Raw genomic sequence first — 20,488 nt, forward strand, 5'->3', positions numbered from 1 at the left:
CAGTACAAACATGGCAAATCATTCTCTATGCGATACGAACATAACACAAAAACATAAGAAATAGGAGCAGGAGTAGGAATAAACTGGTCATTTTCAGGTTGGCAGGCTGTAACTAATGGGGTGCCACAAGGATCAGTGCTTGGGGCCCAGCTATTCACAATCTATATTAATGATTTGAATGAGGGGACCAAATGTAATATATCCAAGTTTGCTGATGATACAAAGCTAGGTGGGGATGTAAGTTGTGAGGAGGATGCAAAGAGGCTTCAAGGGGATATAGACAGGCTAAGTGAGTGGGCAAGAACATGGCAAATGGAACATAATGTAGAGAAATATAAAGTTATCCACTTGGTAAGAAAAATAGAAAAGCAGAGTTTTTTTTAAATAGTGAGAGATTGGGAAATGTTGGTGTTCAGAGGGACCTGGGTGTCCTTGTACACAAATCACTGAAAGTTAACATGCAGGTACAGCAAGCAATTAAGAAAGCAAATGGTATGTTGGCCTTTATTACAAGAGGATTTGAGTAAGAGTAAATGCATCTTACTACAATTATATAGGGACCTGGTGAGACTGCACCTGGAGCATTGTGTACAGTTTTGGTCTCCTTACCTCAGGAAGAGTGCAAAATGAAGATTCACCAGACTGATTCCTGGGATGTGGGGATTGTTCTCTGAGGAGAGATTGAGTCGACAAGGCCTATATTCACTAGAGTTTAGAAGAATGAGAGGTGATCTCATTGAAACATGCAAAATTATTTGGGGGCTTGACTGGGTAAATGCAGAGAGGATGTTGCGTTTGGCTGAGGGGTCCAGAACCAGGGGACACAGTCTCAGAATAAGCAGCTGGCCATTTAGGACTGAGATGAGGAGAAATTTCTTCACTCAGAGGGTGGTGCATCTTTGGAATTCTCGACCCCAGAGGGCTGTGGAGGCTCAGTCTTCAAGTATATTTAAGATGGAGATAGATAGATTTTTGGATATTAAGGGAATCAAGAGATATGGAGACAGTGCAGGAAAGTGGAGCTGAGGTAGAAGATCAGCCATTATCTTATTGAATGGTGGAGCAGGCTCAAGGGGCTAAATGGCCTACACCTGCTTTTAAGTTTTATGTTCTTATGAGTAGGCCATATGGCCTATTCAATAAGATCATGGTTGATCTTCGACCTCAACTCCACTTTCCCATCAAATTTCCATATCTCTTGATTCCCTTAGAATCCAAAAATCTACCGACCTCTGGGGACGAAATTGTCTTGCGCCCCAATTGGGGGTGGCAACCCGCTCGGGACGGGACTTCCTGCCCTCAGAGCAAAAGTCCCGCTGTGGCCGCTGAATTGGGCTTACTTCGCATTACGGCGGTTCCAGCAGCACTAATGGGGTGAGTTGTGTAGCGCTACAGGGATTACCGTGTAACGCTGACGCACTTCAATGCCCCTCCCCTTTGCTTAGGAATCTAGAATGGAAATCTAAATTTAGAAGTTGTTATCCGTGCTCCTTAACGCCAGTTGTGTGGCAGCCTGGGGTGCTACCTTTGGGGCGTATCGCTGCCGTGACAGTGCCTCCGCAAACTCCCGGGCAAATTCCTGGGAGCAGGTAACACCCCCACCCCCAGTCGAAAAGTGTCTTGGCCTCCGGAGGAGCTTAGGGGCCTACCAAAAAGGGATAATTTTGCCTTCTCTGTCATGAATATACTCAATCACTGAGCACTCATGTCTCTCTGGGATAGAGAATTCCAAAGATTCACAACCTGAGGAATACTTTAATTTGTTTATATTTTTCATATGGGATGCAGGTTTGCCACTGTACTGTTCTACTTCCATTCAGAATTAGGAATCTAGAATGGAAATCTAAATTTAGAAGTTGTTATCCTTACTCCTTAATGTTGGTACTACCTACCCCATTCTACAAGTAACTATATTAAATAGCATAAGACCAAATATCATAGTCCTCAGTCTAGTTGTAGCTATTGCATGTACCTTTTATTTACCCAAGGACACATTATGGAGCGAGTTGGTAACAGGTGGGAACAGGGAGTAAGAACTCTTAAAACAGGAATTTGGTGTGAATGGGAATTCAATGGTAATATACTTAGGTGACGTAGAACAGAAATTAAGATTTTTATTGAACTGAAATTTAAGCTTAGATTTTAACTTGGCTAACTGTAACTCAGTTGGCAATTAACTGTCTATCTACTATAATTAGGCCACTAGCCAAGTGTTAATTAGACAAGGAGTAGTTGGGAGCAGACTGGCCAGTTGAAACTAGTTTAAAAGGAAGGAGTTGTGAAAGGTCCAGCTCAAAATAAGAGCTCTTTGTTGAGTGAGGTGGGAAAAGAGCGAGAGCGAGAACAACTAACAATGGAAATTTGGTGCGAATATCAATTAGGTGCAGAGGAGGAAGGAGGTGCTAAATAGACTAGATGATATTAGACACAATACTTGGAATTAGAACAAACTAAAAATGGCAGCACAGGAAGGGACAGTGATGCATCATTCCTACAAGATGTGGGAGTTTCAAGCACCCGGTGTTTAGAGAGGATACAACCTTAATTAACTATGATGCTGCTTGGTATGAGATAATAAAAATATGAAGAAAGACTTGAAAAATCGTGGATGTTATGGGTAGATTGCAGACTATGAGGCAATATGATAGGTAGTCACAGATACAAGATGAAGCGTAAGAGATTTAGAACAGAGGGCAAAAGAAACTTCTTCACACAGCGTTGTGAGGATCTAGGATTCATTTCCAGGCTTAATGGTTGAGGCAGAAAGTGTGTCAACAATTAAAATTAAATTTGATAAGTGGATGAAGAAAAAGGAGATGAAGGGATATGGAAAAATCCAAGTTTAATTTAGACAAACGATGGTAAAACTACCGCTGATGAGGAATGACAAAAGAATCAATGGAGATGGAGTTAAACAGTGAAAGATGTTAGAAATTAGGGATACCTAAAAAATAATACTGTGTTTAAATGATTGTATGTTTCTGCTCGAGACAAGTAAAGGGTTACATGTGTTCCCCGGGACTGCTTATGTTTCGCTTTCCTAGGAAGACATGCATTAGAATTGAGACAGTGTTTTTAATGAGTTAGATTAGAGAATGCATAACATTTTTAATTTGGCCAATGAAGGCTAACCTATGTTTCTTCCATTATTGCTAATTATAATGCTAGGGTAGAATTTGGCATTTGTTTAACAGAACTGCTTGCGAATATAATTAAAAGTTAATTAGTATAAAAGACACAGAATTGAAGGGTATCCATGACGACCGGCTGATGTGAGACATTCCTAAAAAAGGGCTTCTGATTTAATGGCCCATGGTTGTCCCTGAGAATGCACCAGGAGGACAAGCCAGGGCAAGATAAGAGGGTCCAGATGGATGGATTGACCTATAAACAAGAAAAGATGTGTAATGGTTGTGAAGATCCCCCCTTCAGAGTGGGTCTTCATCAGCAAGTATAGACAAAGAACTCGAAGCCCCATTGGGTATTGAGTTTTTAGGAGAACCTCAATAGGTCAAAAAGTGTTGTCACTATCCCATTCCAGGCCCACTCCGAAAAACACAATACAAGTAACACCCTGAGGACCCATCCCCGCAAACAGTGGAGGGAAATACCAGGAGTTGGGCTGGTCGATCGCTCTTTGAGAGCAATCCCATGCTTTACCAAAGGAGGCTCCAGACGAGAGAAAGAGAAGCCGCAAACCAGAGAACTGCTCACGTGCGCCAGCCATTTGTCCGATCAGGATTGGGTACCAGCTACTTGTCACGGTCGTATGTTTTTGCTGTATAACTAATGTGTTATATTCCGTCTTAAACTCTGATTAAACACAATATACCCACCAGACTGGTTTACAGTCGAACCTGATTATTAAAATGACCAGAGCTAGCCTTATCTTGGCTATTTCTAACACTATGCAAAGAAACAATGAAGAATTAACAATCCAAGGTTAGGTACATAGGAAGATATGAACAGGAGGAGGCCAAATGGCCTACACCTGCTTCTATTTCTTATGTTCATATTCAGCCCCTTGATCCTGTTCCACCGCTTAACTCCATTTATCTGCCCTTGTAACCGTACCCAACAAAAATCTATCGATCTCCGTCTTAAAAATTTTAATTGACCCAGCCTTTTGGAGAGGAGAGAGTTTCCGATTTCCACTACCCTTTATGTAGAAGTGCTTCCTGATTTCACTGCTAAATGGACTAGGTCTAATTTTACCATGATGCCCCTTTGTTCTGGCAATTAGTTTCTCTGTATCTATCCTTGGTCTCCAGTCTTGGGGAATCCTTGCCACTGGACCAAGACCTAGCTCTGTCAAGCCCATGTGGTGGCTGGTGTGCAACGGCCACCACACGTTAAAAAAATCCATGCACAGGCATCTTCCACCCTTCAGTGTGTAGTTCGGGACCGAGATTGTCAGGTCCCTCTTGGAAACACCTGTGAACTCATCTCTTTTTGGTGTGGAAGCAGGTCATCCTCAATATGAGGGACTGCCTAATACTAATACTATCTATCCTAACTATTCACTTTATTTTGTAAATACCTCGATTAGTTCACCCCTCAAACTTCTAAACTCAAGGGAATACAAACCAAATTTATGCAACCTGTGCTCATAACTTAACTCTTTAAGCCTTGTATTATTCTGGTGAATCTGTGCTGTGCTCCTTCCAAGGCCAGTAAATCATTCCTTAGGTTCAGTGCCCAAAACTAAATGCAGTACTCTAGATAGGGTCTGACCAAGTGCACGGTATAACTGAAGCATAACTTTCTCACTTGTTTGCATTGCTAGCTCCTTGAGATAAAGGCCAATATTCCATTACAATTTTTGATTAATTTTTCTACCTGTGTACTAGCATTTAGTGCTTTATAGACTTGGACACCAGGATCCCTTTGATTGTTTATATGGGGGAGCACAGACTATTGCATTGAAATTCTGTCTGCAAACAACTCTTAAACTATCTCCCATTTACTCGCCATCATCTATGTCATCAGCATCCTCTCCCTCATCATGCTGAAGGCCCTCATCCAATGGTGGCTCTGTGTGTTGTCCCAATTCTGCAGCACACAGCAAATCACAATATTATGGGACACTCTTTCTGGGCTGTGTTAAGCCACCAGACCTGTCAAAGCAGTAGAATGGTTGTTCGAGGACTCCAATGCTCTGCTTGATGAGGACTCTAGTTGACCCATGAATCTGATCGGAGCAGAGTTCTGCAATCACATATTGTTTCCTAACAGGTGTCATGAGCGGAGTGTGCAGGGGTCAGCATTTATCTCCAAGCAGCCAACCTTTAACTTGTTGCGCAGAGGCAAAGAGTCTGGGTTAGAGGATTGATCCAATATAAAAGCATCATGGCAGCTGCCAGGAAACTGGGCACAGACCTTCATGATATGCTGCTAGTCATCACACACTAGCTGCACATTAATAGAGTGGAACACTTTGGTATTAATAAAGACCATCACATTGTGTACAGGAGCCCACAGTACGACATGGCCCAGAGAATTGTTCCCTGGCCATGAGGAACCAGACATTTAATTTTCAACCTATTTCTCAGTCTATGCTTTCTTATACAGGTTTTTGACCCAGAATCATTTGGCTTAGCATTAAAAGTCATGGCTCTCAACTGGGAGGGTTTTGTACGCAGAACTTCACCAAACTTACTGCAAAGTCTTGATATGTACCTGCGCTACAATATAACTTTATTAATAATAACTTGTTTGCTCCAGACATCTTTTACAGCTGATCTGGGTATTCTTGGACCAATATGTGTCATGTAATGGGGTGTTTCCTTCCATCTTTAAGGTTATCACTTGTCCCCAGTTCCTATTCTTTAGTTTGCACTTGTGTACTTTGGATCTGTGAGCCTATTAATCCAGCCACTGCTTTTTACCCCAGTAATTGCGTACCCAAGGGACTGCTGTGTTTTGCTGCATTATAGTGACGATGCCTGCAAAATCACCTCTTCAATTTGGTGGCTCAAATATCCTGTTACAATACAAAGACAATAACCCTATGGAGCACATTACAAACACTGCTGGCGACAGCCACCGATTTATTTGAACTGCAGTTAAGCATTAAATCTTTGGTTCCATTTAAAGTGATGAGAATACGAAAAATAAACAAGATATTATCACTACTTAAATACCATTCTACCCTTTTGTCTTCATCTACTGCTAATTTAAGCCCTGGCTTTATAGATCGTATAAAAAAGGCACGCTGTAATTTGTACTCTATATAACAGCATTAAAAAAATCTCACAAAAGTGCGTCAATGATCAAACTTGCATATGCTGTTAAATTATTAAATATTACTTACTTGTCGACCATGGAGAAAATAGCAAAAATAATGAATTCACAAATGACTATTGATTGATCTGTTTTGTTCAATATTTTCACACAAAAATAAAACCGTTCAAGTAAAGTATTCCAAAGAAACCTTCCCAGTTTTTTTTTCAGCTGAACAAGTATGGATTCTTACGAATTTCCTAAAATCTATTCAGGTTACTCACTGCAACAGAGATACTTTAGATAAATTGAGAAAAACCTCAAGTATATACAAACTCTACTGTTAACCACTTTCAGAATAAGCATGTTATAAATGAATCTTCTACCTTTTTTTAATCAAAGATTCAAACTAATGGAGCTATAGACTGATCAGTGCTCATCTATTCAAATTTGAAAAGTTACTTACATCATCAGTCAGGTTAGGCAAGTTAGTTTCTTTGCATTAGTAAAAACCATAGACATTTTACAATATGCGCAATAATTTAAATAGAGCAGTATAATAATGCACCATCTAGATGTACAGGAGTTGATTGTAACCTTGGGTGGACACTGGTACCATTGCCCCACATGCTCAAAGGTCACAATTGTGAGGCCTGAGCTATTTCTTAGGATAAATATCATCAATGCCCTCAATCCACATCAGTTGATTCTATCATCATAGGCAGTCCCTCGAAATCGAGGAAGACTTGCTTCCACTCTAAAAGTGAGTTCTCAGGTGACTGTACAGTCCAATATGGGAATTACAGTCTCTGTCACAGGTGGGATCGACAGACGTTGAAGGAAAGGGTGGATGGGGAGTCTGGTTTGCCGCATGCTCCTTCCGCTGTCTGCGCTTGTTTTCTGCATGCTCTCGACGACAAGACTCAAGGTGCTCAGCGCCCACCCCGATGCTCTTCCTCCACTTTGGGCAGTCTTGGGCCAGGGATTCCCAGGTGCTGATAGGGATGTTACACTTTATCAAGGAGGCTTTGAGAATGTCCTTGAAGCATTTCCTCTGCCCACCTGGGGCTCGCTTGCCATGCAGGAGTTCTGAGTAGAGCACTTACTTAGGGAATCTTGTGTCAGGCATATGGACGATGTGGCCCACCCAATGGAGCTGGTCGAGTGTGCTCAGCGCTTCGATGCTGGGGATGTTGGCCTGAGCGAGGACATTGATGTTGGTGCGTCTATCCTTCCAGTGGATTTGCAGGATCTTGCAGAGAATCTTGGTGGTACTACTCCAGTGCTTTGAGGCGTCTGCTGTATATAGTCCACACCTCTGAGCCATATAGGAGAGCGGGTATCACTACTACCCTGTAGACCATAAGATTGGTGCCAGATTTGAGGTCCTGGTCTTCAAACACTCTCTTCCTCAGGCGACCAAAGGCTGCGCCACTACTCTGGAGGCATTGTTGTACCTCGTCATCGACGTCTGCTCTTGCTGATAGTAGGTTCCCAAGGTTTGGAAAATGGTCCACGTTGTCCAAGGCCGAGCCATGGATTTTGATGACCAGGGGGCAGTGCTGTGTGATGGGATCAGGTTGATGGAGGACCTTTGCCTTATGGCTGTTTCACGTAAGGCCCATGCTTTCGTATGCCTCAGTGAAGGTGTTGACGATGGCTTGGAGTTCGGCCTCTGCGTGTGTGCAGACGCAAGTGTCATCCGGGTACTGTAGTTCGGTGACAGAGGATGGGACGACCTTGGATCTAGCCTGGAGGCGGCGAAGGTTGAACAGGTTCCCATTGGTTCTATAGTTTAGTTCCACTCTAGCGGAGAGCTTGTTGAGAGTGAGATGAAGCACTGCAGCAAGAAAGATCGAGAAGAGCGTTGATGCGATGACACAGCCCTGCTTGACCCCAGTCTGGATGTGGATTGGGTCTGTGGTGGATCCATTGGTCAGGATCACGGCTTGCATGTTGTCGTGGAGCAGGCAAAGGATGGTGACAAACTCTTGGGGGCAGCTGAAATGGAGTCATGGCTGACATCATTTTTCATTTATGCTTTTGACTTGTGCCCACTGCAGAGTTCCCACTAGTCTAGCTTCAGGACCTCCTTATTTGAAGCTCAAGCTTAAGCCACAAAGACATTTTAATAAGCATCTGGTGAGAATCGGAGATTAATTGAATCCTTTGACCTTGGACTGATAATACCTGCTCTATACTCTTGCCAGATCATATCATGTTTTAAATTATTTTTCCCAGCGCTGTCTGCTTTCAGCATTCTCTAGAAAGATTTACATGAATATACAACATCCTTTGGTGCTCACCATTATCTTAGTATACAGTACTCTAACATTGTACGATTGACCCTATTTCTAGCTTTAAAATAATTCAGCCACAGGAGATTCCCAAGGATTAAGTACAACAGAGGTATTCTATAAAGCAGAGCTTATGTGTAGGTGGGCAGCTATTGTCAATTGCTAACTATCCTACTGTCTAATAGGCCATGAAATAGGGAACTGTATAAACATAAAAATGGCTTGCTTTTTTTCTGTGATGCAGTCATGGCAATTACATGAAAATAAAACTTTGTTTTACTCTAAAATACCGCTGTTTCCAAAGCCAATTCCAATAGCTTCCACTGTTGCCAAGGCAAAGCACAGTGACAGATGCAGCAGTGAACTTATTTTGACATTGCCTATTATCTGCGGAAATAAGATCAGCCTGTAGGAATATGTGATGTCAAATCGTGAGGCAAACACAGATCAAAAAGTGTTGGACATCGAGCGTTCCCCTGCTTTTTTGTATTTTGTTTTAACTCATTGATTTCCTTTGGCATTGGTCGCAATTTTTTAAAAATTAGATTTAAGTCGATCTTAACAGTTGACACTTTTGACAGCTTGCTCATCAATTCCCCAATTTCTCCAGGTCCCAGTGGCTCTTGTTAAGTTTGAGTAAATAATTAGTCTTTGGTTAGATCACTTTGAGGAGCGAATAGAAAAATAAGTGTAATGTAATACATTAATATGGTTTAGACATAGTTAACAGCAATTACAGAAATAATCACCTTGGGCCCAAAATTGGTGGACATACCGCCGCATACTGCCCGTGGACCACCGACATACCGCCCAAAATGACAAAATTGATCGAAAAATACCAACATACCGCCCACATACTGCCCGGCGGGAAATTCATCAGCGACATACCGCCGGGCTGTATGCATACCGTCCGCCCAAGCACACCACCGACATACCGTCCAAATTTGCCAAATTGATGATTTACCACCGACACACCGCCAACACTGCAGACCACCCTGGAAAAGATGGTTTTCAGTCAATCTTCAGTCGATGATATGTATCTTCACCTGTGAATTTTTTTTAATCTGCCACCCCCCCAGTCTCTCCCACCCCCAGTCTCTTCACCCCCCCCACACAGCAATCTACTCCCCACCCCCCCCAAGTGATCTCCCCCCCCCCCAGTTGCGATCTCACCCCCAAGTAGTGATCTCAACCCACAAATAGCAATCTCCCCCAAGAAGCCATTTCCACCCCCATCTCAAGTAGCGATCTCCCCCACAAATAGCGATCTCCCCCCAAGAAGCGACCCCCCCCTCCCCCCCACATACCTGCACAGCGCTCTCAGGCTGGCAGTCTCTGTCAATTCTGGTCTGTGTCTCTCGGGAGTGGGGGGGGCGGAGCTTCGCAGCAGCATGCGTGTGCGCAGAACTCGAGACCCGAAGATTCCCGAGTGAAAAGGACTCACCCCTCGCACACCACTGGCTGCACTCCGCTCTGCCCGTTGCACTCCACTCGGCATACCGCCAAGAAAAAAATGATGAAAATCACACACACTCCACCCCAGCAGTACCCGATGGTATGAAACTTCTTTGCCGGGGGCTTCTTTACGCAGAGGATTGTGGGGATCTGGAACTCGCTGCCTGGAAGAGTGGTGGATGCAGAAACCCTCACTACTTTTAACAGATGGTTGGATGGGTACTTAAATGCAGCAGCCTGCAGGGTTAAGGACCTAGAGCTGGTAATTGGGATTAGACTGGATGACCTTTTGTTGGACGGAGCAGATATAATGGTAAGTACTGCAGGGAATAGAATATGACCAGGGTGATCTCCTGGACTAGTTTCAATCGCCTAGATGGGTTGGAGAGGAATTTTCCCAGATTTTTTCTCCCTAAATTGGCCTGGGTTTTTATCTGTTTTTTGCCTCTCCCAGGAGATCACATGGCTCCGGTTGGGGTGGAGTGTAGAATGTTTTAGTATGAGGGGTGTCACAGTTGTGTGAGGCGGACTGGTTGGGCTGGGTGCTCTTTGCCTTTTCGTCATTGTCCATAGGTTTATATGTAACCTTTAGGGCTGCTGACCAAGGGCTGTGTGGTTCTTTATCGGCCGGCGCAGACACGGTGAGCCAGAATGGCCCCCTTCTGCGCTCTAAATTTCTATGTTTCTATGTTTACTACCGGCATACCGCTGTGAAATGGGAGGACGACCAATTTCAGCCCCCTTGTACCTAAGGAGTGTTTTTTTTAAGTTTCTATTTAGAATGGAGGGACAGCTGCAACCTGCAGCCTGCAATTCCTGTGCCAGAAGGTATGGCTAAGGTACTCAATGTATACTTTGCATCGGTGTTTACAAGGAAAGAGGACTTTGCCAAAGCTACAGTAAATAAAGGGGTTGTCGGGATACTGGATGAGATAAAAATAGATACAGAGGTGATACTAGAAACGTTGGCAGTACTTAAAGTGGATAGGTCACCCGGTCCAGATGGGATGCATCCTAGGTTGCTGAGGGAACAGTAGAAATTGCAGAGGTGCTGGCCACAATATTCCAATTCTCATTAGATAGATACAAGGGTTGTGCCAGGGGACTGGAAGATTGTAAATGTTACTCCCTTTTTCAATAAAGGGGAGAAGGATAAACCTGGCAAGTCCAGTCAGTTTAACGTCGATGGTGGGAAAGCTTTTACAATCAATAATCTGGGAGAAAATTAACAGCCACTTGTCCAAGCATGGACTAATGAAGGAGAGCCAGCACAGATTTGTTAAGGACAAATTGTGTTTAACTAACTTGATTGAGGTTTTTGATGAGGTAAAAGAGAGAGTGGATGAGGGCAGTACAGTTGATGTTGTGTCAATGGACTTTCAAAAGACATTTGATAAAGTACATATATTAGGCTTGTTACCAACACTGAAGCCCATAGGATAAAAGGGGCAGTAGCAGCATGGATGTTTTTCGGACTGGAGGGAGGTATACAGTGATGTTTCCCAAGGTTCAGTACAAGGACCACTACTGTTTATGATATACATTAATGACTTGGACTTGGGGGGGGAGGGGGTTACAGGGGCACAATTTCAAAACTTGCAGATGACACGAATCTTGGAAGTATACTAAACAGTGAGGGGGATATAGACAGGCTGGTGGAATTGGTGGACATATGGCAGATGAAATTCAATGCAGAAAAGTGTGAGGTGACACATTTTGGTGGGAAAAATGAAGAGAGACAATACAAGCTAAATGGGACAATTTTAAAGGGTGTGCAAGAACAGAGAGACCCTGGGGGTGCTTGTGCACAAATCTTTGAAATGGTAGAACAGGTTTACAAAACAGTTAATAAAGCATATGGGATCTTGGGCTTTAAGAATAGAGACATACAAAAGCTAGGCGGTTAAACCTATATAAAACACTAGTTCAGCCCCAGCTGGAGAATTGTGCCCAATTCTGGGCACCACACTTTAGAAAGGAAAGAGGGTTTGGAGAGGGTACAGAAGAGATTTACTAGAATGGTTACAGGGATGAGGGATTACAGTTATGTGGATAGACTAGAGAAGCTGGGGTTGTTCTCCTTAAAGCAGAGATGGCTAAGAGGAGATTTGATAAGAGGTGTTTAAAATCATGAAAGGCTTAGATAGAGTAAATAAGGAGAAACTGTTTCCAGTGGCTGAAGGATCGATAACCAGAGGGCACAGATTTAAGGTGATTGGCTAAAGAACTAGAACCGACACGAGGAAAAACTTTTTTTACGCAACGAGTGGCTAGGATTTGGAATGCACTGCCTGATAGGGCGGTGGATACAGATTCAATAGTCGCCTTCAAATGAGAATTGGATAAATACTTGAAGGAGAAAAAAATTGCAGGGATATGGGGAAAGAGCGGGGGAGTGGGACTAACTGGATTGCTCTTTGAAAGAGCCGGCACAGACTCGATGGGCCGAATGGCCTCCTTCTGTGCTGTACTATGATTCTCTGATTCTTTGGCCAAGTTGTTGGTCAGCTGTCCTAATATCTCCTTATGTAGTTTGGTGTAAAATTTTCTTTGATAACACTCCTATGAAGCGCCTTGGGATATTTAAGTACGTTATAGGTGCTATATAACTGCAAGTTGTTGTTGTAACTACATAGAATATCATCGTGCATTCATAATGTGGTCAGGGATTCATGAGTGTATATACTCAATACATTTCTAGAGGCTCAACACTGTGGAGCCGAAATTCCCCACCTCCCAAAAAGAGTCACACCTGCCACTCTTGAAGTGTTCCGGCCGCCCCAATGCACAGGGCGGCCTAACCATCAAAATTCAGCACTTCGGGGATTTTTTGGGAGCGGGGCAGAAGTGACCTCATCCATGGGGGCTGAAGTGGGGACGGGATGGGGCAGAGTGGCTGTCACTAGAGGGACAGAAGTGGGGCAGGGGCAGAGTGGCCACGCTGCAAGGCATCAGCGCCGTGCTGATGACGTCATTGCACGGGCGTGTCACAACGTCTCTCCCCTTCAGTTAAAGGGGAGGGCTTCTGAGAACTCTGCAGTCACTTTAATGGCAAACACTCAGCCACCAGGGAGGGTTTCAACCGGGCCAGTGGCCTGGCACCCAAGAGGCTGCCTATTGGCGGCCCGGCCAAACCTGAGGGGCAATTTCGTGAAGGGGTCCCCGCCAGTCGGTAAGGGGTCGGCACGTGCACGCCGCGGTGTGCATTTCTGGCTTTAAAGGTTAAATTAAAGCATGTGTACAGTATATATTATTTTTCAGAGCTTTGGGACTAAGATGGTGCAGCTGTGGTTTTAGTCCCAGTTATATTACATAATAACAAGCAACACCCTGAAAGCTGACACTTTTGTAAAGTTAAAATAAAAGCCTCTTTTCTAAAGAAATGTTGCAAAATTAAGATTTCCAATGGGTCTTGTTAGCTTTGTACTCATTTCTATCCATGTGTAATAATGCAATTTTAACTGCAGTGTTTAACTAAAAATAAATAAAATTCACAAGTTGTTATGACTTTGAGGATGATGTTGTCTTACCTGTAATAGTTGAATTCTGCTGACAAATGTTGCTCATAAACACGTCAGTACCATCTGGTGCCAGTAATCAAATTCTGCACTACAACAATACAATGCAATCCATTTAACATTACTGAAATCCCCGAAAAACAGTGCCACCAGCAGGAAAGGTGGGGCTAATGTTCCAGAGCTCTGGAATATAGGAAGAAATAGCAATTATTTGTCAAATTTACTTGACGCCAAGCCACATAAGGAGATATTAGGACAGGTGGCCAAAAGCTTGGTCAAAGAGGTAGGTTTTAAGGAGCACCATAAAGGAGGAGAGAGAGGTGGAGAGGTTTAGGGAGGGAATTTCAGAGCTTAGGGCCCTGGCAGCTGAAGGCACAGCCGCCAATATGGAAATATTTTAAAGAGATGTATACGGCCTTCCTTGTAGCTCTGGAAAAGCCCTATTTTGTGTTTCACACAGGGTTCACATATTCAATAGGTTTATTTATTAGCTTTTCTAACCCTTTACTTTTTTAATTAATTACTGAGCTTAACAAACCTGTTGCATGCCCTATAGTCATTTCATCTCAATCCACATTTCCAGTTCCATATTTTACTTTTATCTCTGACCTTACTGTGAGAAAAAAACTGAGTTGAAAAATCTACAGGTTTATACATAGGTTTATATTGGCAACACTATTTCTCTTGCTCTCTAACTCAACTACACGTGCAGCTGTATTTATGGGGTGATTATAGATATAACGGATTATAAATAGTCACTGGGTTATTAATGCAGAATTTTGCACCAAGTTTCTTCTGCGTAAACTGGATATTGTTAGTCACGTCTGCAGAAATGAGTAGATTTTAAATGATAATATTATCCGCACTTTTAATCTATCTGATATGAAAGCAGAAACACTGAATCACAAGAGTAACACAGAAACCAACTAATGTGCCCTGCACTTCAGTCACAAAAATTAAATTAAATAGAACTGATACATTCAAAAGGTTATTATTGATATTAATCTTTATGAAATACTCTGATGGTATTAAAACAACTGCTTGAACCTCAGAAGTAGCACGCTATTAATTAGCTTGCAAGTCTTTCAGTCACATATCACCATTATGTCTACTGTATTTAAAAAAGAGCCTACATTTTTAATTGATAACGTTCCAGTGAAGAAAGCGCCTTGGGATGCTTTATTACATTAAAGGCGCTATATAAATGCAAGTTGTTGTTATAGCTGTAAATTTTATTAATACGACCAATTAATTTGTTGTGGCATTGCTCACAGCCAAAATATACTCTCTCTACATGTCTTCCGCTCTCTGTCCTTTTATTACACTTCCAATTTTTATTTATCTCCTTCTCTGTGTGTCTCACACACAATTCCTTCTGCTGCCTTCTCTGTATCTCTGTGTTGTCTTCTATTACAATTCTCACACTGTCCATTTTATGTCTCTCCTTTCCGTCTGCTCTCTAGTCTATGTTTTTTACTCTTTGTGTGCCTGTCATGCACTATCTGTGTATGTTTCTCTCTCTCCCTTTCTCTCTGTGCACCTTTCTTTCTCTCTTTCCATACACTGGGTTGAGCATGGTGGTCTGAGAAAATTCCTCTGGCACATTATTTTTCTGACACAGGCACAACGGGCAGCTAAAGAGAGAGAATATTGAGAATAATGAGATCTATGTGCATATGTGCTTGCTTGATGTTGGGCCTCAGCTGGGCAGGCTGAGCCATGAAGTATCAGGATGCAGTGTACATAAGGTTGGGGATGTTCATGAGGCCTTCTAGAATGCATTAGGTCATGTGGGGGAAAAGCTGTTGAAGGATGCAATGGAAAATTAATGAGCTTTATCTCAATTTCAATTTTTTAAATGTGTTTATTATGTTATGTTACTTGAAAAAATCTATGCTGACACTCGATGCTGAGGGAGTTCTGCACTATCTGGAGGCGTCGTTAAACTGAAGCCCTGTCTGCTCTCTCAGGTGGATGTAAAAAATCCCATGACATTAATTCAAAAAAGTGGAGGGGAGTTATCCCCAGTGTCTTGGCCAATATTTATCCCTCAATCAACACTATTAAAACAGATTATCTGGACATTATCACATTGCTGTTTGTGGGAGCTTGCTGTGCACAAATTGACTGTCGTATTTCTGCATTACAACAGTGACTACACTTCAAAAGTACTTCATTGGCTGTAAAGCGCTTTGGGACATCTGATGGTCATGAAAGGCTCTATAGAAATGCAAGTCTTTCTTTCCTTCTTTCCTTTCTTCAATCTTTATAAAGTTAATTTAAGGCAGATATGCAAAAGGTCAGTGAAGGTTATTACATTTCGGATTATTTTTATGAAACGATCAAACACAACTTTTGCTGCAATTTGTCTGGGTGAAATGTTTAGTGGAATGTCATTGGTGGGCAGCGTTTGAAACTGGGCAGAAAGCTTTGTGTAATATGTTTGCACAATAAAGAACGTAGAGTACAACTACTTAAACAAGAATAGCCCCAATACTTAGCCATTGAGTGAAGAAAAGGAAGATTGACAGATGATGATCAAAATGTAGACTCGATAAACATGATTGATACAAAACAATTATTATAAAGATCGCTTATTGAAATCAATCCACAGAGTTTTAAATGATAAGGGGAGAGATCTATTGTCATCCACATGCCAGCCTCAGTATTTACTAATGAGTGACATAATTAATATTTTTATTTTTCCATTTTTACTTGCCAGTTTTTCCTTTCTTTTATTTCCTTAAAGCATTTGACTTTATGCTGGGATATGGATCCAAGGCTGGGCACTGGGCACCATCGGGCACATCATTTAAGTTTTCATTATTCATATGTGTGCCAGGACAATGAAAATTGGCAGGCCATTTAACAGTAGGGTTATCACATCCAAGCTCAATCCTGTCCTCAATCAATTGCCAACAATGAACAGAGGTGGCCGATTCACCAGATAAATTTGCTGAGCTATCATCGCATATTTAAAACTAAATGCCTAAAATGACTGTGGTGCGCCTCTGGCAGGAGATTGCGGGATCCCCCAAAGAAATGGGGTAAACGGCTAAACAGGGAAATTTACACTACTTCTGAAGGGTTTCCGCTGATCTATCGCTGAAGTTATGGTGGGCAGTTGGGGGAACACCACAGAAATTAATCCCCAAAACCCTTTGCTTTCTACCAAGTTATTACAAAAAGTGTAGCTTCCTGCAAAGAAAATAATTTATACTGTGATACAGACAAAATGGCTGATTCAATGCATTATATTCGACAAGCCTTCCTGAGCTGAAAGCAAGAATGCAAATAGCACCTTTATCAGACAAACTTTATCCGATATCGGTAACAGGTCAGAATTCATGTCCTCACACATCTGATACCCAAGGTATGGCCAACAGTGAATGCCAATCATCAAAGCACAAAACATTTATGGCTGGGGGCAGGCATTTGTACCAACATAAATGCACAGGATAAAGAATGAGTATGTACATGGCTCTCTCACAAATCCCATAGAAAAAAAACTGGAAGATGAAATGTATTGAGGTACTTTTGTTGTTGAATGAACCTGTCAGTTGTTATGCTACGAAGGATGTGACTGATATGAAAGAAAAGTTCCAAGATGTAAATCAGGATCGAAAATAATACCATGAATCATAAAAACATCAGCATTCCTGATTTGTGTCCATTGATTCTGAGAATTCATAATGCACACAGGATAACATCAGCTGCATAATTTCCTCCATCACAAAACAACTAGGGGAACAATAAAACAAACGGGCAGCCAGCCTTTTATTTTCCCAATCAATGGATTTCCTCATTTGGAATACCGCACATGAGCACACAAGGTATAGAATGTATCAGCCCTACATTGAAACTGGCTGAAATTACTCAACTTCAAGACATGCACAGAAGTATACATATCATACACATATACACACAAGGGCTGATTCAGTCATTCCACCTGACTAAAACCTCACCGAATCTGCTGTGAGGTCCAAGATATGTACCAATAGAACGATGAACTGGCCTCGCCAGATGCTGTGAAGCCAGCTCATGTATATCATTTAGGCCTTGTGTAGGGAGTGAGAGGAAAGTGGTCTTGCAGAATACAAGTAATATGTAACCGTCAAAGGGCTCCCTCTGAAACAAATTCTAGGGTTTGGCCACTTAAAGGCTGCATGTGGTCATAAAACCCTTTTTAAAGGCTGAAGAATGATTCAGACAAGTATTCATCCTTGGCAAAGTTGTATGAGGAACAGAAATAACGATCGTGAGTGAAAGGACAGAAAGCCCAACATAGAAGCAAGAACTGGAGTCAGTGGGCAAGTGGAGGACTGACACTGCTCCCAGTTCCTGTTTGATAGCTGGAGAAATGGAACATGCTGCTAAGTGAAGAGAGTTGCCCTGGTTTGTAACTTCAGAGTATCCTCCCCAAAGGATGGCAGTGCACCATGTTTGGCAGAAGGAGGTAGCCAGGCTCAAAGATATCTGCATGACATGAGAACAGGTGCTGGAAAGGAAAGTGCACGTTAAGGAGTCTGGTAAGTTAAGACTCCCCAATAGTACCATTTACCAGGTAGGCAACCCAAGATTCCATGCCACAAAGTGTTCCTTGGAAACTGGTCACATGTTTACTGTCCCCCACTCCCCATGCTAAGCCCTGGAAATAATCTTATAGTTCCGGCATTGCATTTCATGCATTTTCATACTTCACTAAGGCACATATCAAGATGCAATATGCAGCTGAAAATTTAATTACATTCACATCTCTCTGTACCTTTCCTGTGTTGCAAGTTGGCTGCAACTGTCCTTGCTGCACATGGCAAAACACTGCCCTGCTGGTTCACAGTAAGTTGAGGCAGTTGTTCTTGGTTTTGCCTGGTGAATATGCTAAGTTTCGGCAGATATGTTCTCCGGCCTGTTGTCCTCCTTGACATGCCTTCTGCCATTGTTCACCTAAAGCAGGTGGGAGCCTCATAAATGTGTGCAATTTGGGTTCCTACTATAGGAATAGATCCATGATGCAGTTTTAAACGGGACCTGAGCGGGGAAACTGCAGCTTAATTCGGGTCTGACAACAGGTCAGGTAAGTCTTCAATTTTTATTTTTGGGTCCAAGAGAGGCAGGAATGCTCTGTGGGCCCCACAAGGGCTTCCTCTGACCTGAACAACACCCCTCCGCCCTTCACTCCCGCAAAACCCTCCTTAAACCTCTTCCCTGCCACTTACCTTCTTCATGTCCGTTCTGGGTAAAAGTGTACTCATCGCTCCTATGTCTATGCATGCCTGAGCAGATGTGACACAAACTTCATCACCTGCTGTTATGAACCCTGATGGAGCACAGCTTACCTTAGGGAATTAAGACAAAACTTGCTTAAAAATTAGGGATTAGACTCACAAAAGATGCTAAAATTGAATTCCAATCCTGAGACCCAGCACCTGTCCCTTGGATACCACAATTCCAATCCTTCTCCAATCTGTGCAACCTTCATTTACCCTAATCCTTTGTTTATCCACTTTGAATGCAGTTGAAACTAATTGTCTGCTCTCCCTGATGGCTGTAAAGAAAAATCCCAAATAAAATATATTTGGGAATTTTCAGCTACATCTGAGTGGACGTGCGTCCATTCCCAAAAGCTCAGCTGCCACAGGAAACTTGAAAGTGAGTTAAAGACAGCTCAGACTGTAGCACTCTAAATTGTAATCACAAAGCTATCATCTCATTATCATCCCGCCAATATCAAGCAGTGAATCTAGATTGTAAAATTACACATATGGACTTCAAAACTCGCTCCATAGAGCCTCCTATTGGTAAGAGTCTGCAACTACACTGTGACAGTTGCGGTAGCAAAATTGAATGAGAAATGTTGACACAATCATTTAGAGTTGTAAATGCTGTCAGAAAGAGTGACTAAGAATTGTGACAACAGGAAATACGGTTGCTTGCCAGGAAGTGTGTGCAACATGCAACATTTTTAACATAGACATTCTTGTTTCTGTAAATTAAATGGAGATTCTGGAACTAACTAATGCCAACTACGTGTTTCATTTCATGTCATCTTTCATTTATACTTGTCCCCTGGGACCTTTAAAAAACGTCTTCAGTTCTTTTTATAAAGTGAAACTCTTTGGTTTCCCCAAGCATCTTTTCCTCCTAAAAGCCAGCCTTTGGTGGCAATATGCGTCATTCCAATCCCTTCATTTCACAGTACCCAAGATTAACTGCACTGTCCTGGTTCGTGGCTTCAGACGGTCTGGACGCTTGATTTCCCAACCAAACTTTTCCAGTTTTAACTTTATGATGTAGAGTTTTGATTTGCAATTGAATCTTCCTAAGACATTTCTGGAAGATAACAACCCCACATCACCCTGGAGACAGCATTGCATTAAAAAAACAAAGCGTGTGTACCGCACATATAGAAAACACCATGAAAACAAAAACACATAATACAATAACCTCCTCCCTTCCACTCATACCAAGCCACGTAGATTGTTTTCCCCTCCGAGCCACATGGAAGGATTTCACTTGACATAATTACGTAAAGATCAGTGCGTGGATCAGAACAGCATGTTCCTGGAAGTTTTACAATCTTTAAAAAAAACGCCCAGAAAGACACACAGGTGCTCACACGGCAGAGCGCCACACCTGGAAATGTCTTTAACTCATCCCGTTTCGTAGAACATACAGAAACAAAACCCACACTGTGAACACAATTAGACTGGGTCAGTCAGAGTAATTTAATAAGACCACGGCTCTGGACATGAGCAGACTTGATCTGTTGTCCCATGTGTAGGTTCCTGAGGTAACAACTATTAATGGGCAGGGGATGCATTACCTTCTCTTGCTCCAAAATCTGTTGGCTCCTTCCGTGTATTTTGTCAAGGTAAAAACCTTGGGCGTGTCTTTAATAAACTAACTAGCTCTAAGAATGCGTTCTTCTTCAGCAATCGCCAGATACCTGTGTGTTGTCCCTGGAAGCGGCCGGTTGCTGAGTGAGCAGCGCCTGTT

At 42.4% G+C, this 20,488-nt stretch overlaps 1 protein-coding gene across 1 annotated transcript in view; it reads right to left on the reverse strand.

Moving 5' to 3' along the window:
• The window catches only part of LOC139272692 (synaptosomal-associated protein 25), a 150,506-nt gene that overhangs the window by 129,463 nt on the left and 555 nt on the right, over positions 1-20,488 (reverse strand). The gene's annotated exons all lie outside the window — the stretch shown is intronic.

The sequence above is a fragment of the Pristiophorus japonicus genome, chromosome 9, assembly GCF_044704955.1.
Source record: "Pristiophorus japonicus isolate sPriJap1 chromosome 9, sPriJap1.hap1, whole genome shotgun sequence".
In the NCBI taxonomy this organism is placed as follows: Eukaryota; Metazoa; Chordata; class Chondrichthyes; family Pristiophoridae; genus Pristiophorus; species Pristiophorus japonicus.